Source organism: Aplysia californica, unplaced genomic scaffold (assembly GCF_000002075.1).
Source record: "Aplysia californica isolate F4 #8 unplaced genomic scaffold, AplCal3.0 scaffold00126, whole genome shotgun sequence".
NCBI classification, from domain to species: domain Eukaryota; kingdom Metazoa; phylum Mollusca; class Gastropoda; order Aplysiida; family Aplysiidae; genus Aplysia; species Aplysia californica.
The window spans coordinates 686,706-687,941 of NW_004797396.1; the positions used below are offsets into that span (position 1 = coordinate 686,706).

Consider the following 1,236-nt stretch of genomic DNA (forward strand, 5'->3'; position numbering starts at 1 on the left):
TAGTAGTAGTAGTAGTAGTAGTAGTAGTAGTAGTAGTAGTAGTAGTAGTAGTATGATGATGAGGATGAGGATGGTTACAATAAAATGAACCCCTCGTCGTATTACTGCAATCATTGTTACTCTGAACTGAGAGGACCGAGTTCTCGTCCAAGTCGTCTTGGTTATGGGTGAGTTGCAGGCGCGAGGGGGCGGGTGAATAATTGTATGGATTGGAAGCAACGTGGGAAGTGTTTCCGCCGGAAGTTGTGAGTGAAGCAGACGTGGCCGCCTCCCACGTGATTGATTATGGGGGTCAGTCAGTGAGTGCTGAGTCCAGCGGCCCAGGCACAGGCAAAAGTCTCCTTCTTCAACTCTCTACTTCTACTGTATTCGACAACAATAAACATGGCAGTCTAGCAGATGTGCCCAGGGAGCGCAGCTGTGTGTGTGTGTGTGTGTGTGTGTGTGTGTGTGTGTGTGTGTGTGTGTGTTGGTTATACTAATCGCTACCTCTGAATTACCAAGTTCTATCTGCTCAGTGGCTAGTTTTGAGAAATTTGACGTCAAAGATTTTAAGTTCAACAATATGTCAAGCTTTTTTGGAACGAATTTTTAGAATATCTTGATAACGACTTTCGATTTTGATAGAGCAGATAAAGCCTTTACTAACTAAAAACGGCCAAAAAATGTCAGATAGAACTGTGTAATTCTGAGGTACGTAATATAAAGAATCTACTAACATAAGTTAAGGTAGCAGATCATGATTTCTCCTACTGGTAATATTGTCATGTTGAAATCACGAGTTTCAGTACTTTTAAAAAAAAGTTTTTAAAAGAGTTTTACGGCACTTGCAACCCGATATGGTCATTTAAGTGCCGAAGATTAGTGGTGTTACAAGAGAGTAACAAACACACAAAAAAGGAGGAGCGATAAGGAGGATAGATGTTTGATAGGAAGGAAGGAGCAAGCCACATCATAGCACTCACCAACCACCCACAAATTATGTAGTTCTTAAAAAGGCCCACACAGGCCGTTTAGTGACAAAAACAAGTAAGAAAAGACAAATGCAGTTTAGTTTCATGGACACTTCAATGGACATAAAAATCAACATCGAACATCTTTCTCTCGATTGTAAAATTGAAGGCAAACGAGAGAGGGGTAGACCCAGAGCAGCTTACTTGTAAAGCTTAACGATGGAATATGGGGAAAAGACCAGGATAATAGTTTGATGTGGTTGGGTTTTTTTTAGGGGGGGGG

The 1,236-nt window shown here is 41.3% G+C and overlaps 1 protein-coding gene across 1 annotated transcript in view; it reads left to right on the forward strand.

Moving 5' to 3' along the window:
* Positions 1–1,236, forward strand: part of LOC101847254 (3-oxo-5-alpha-steroid 4-dehydrogenase 1) — a gene marked incomplete in the record, with an annotated part of 28,284 nt that overhangs the window by 23,599 nt on the left and 3,449 nt on the right.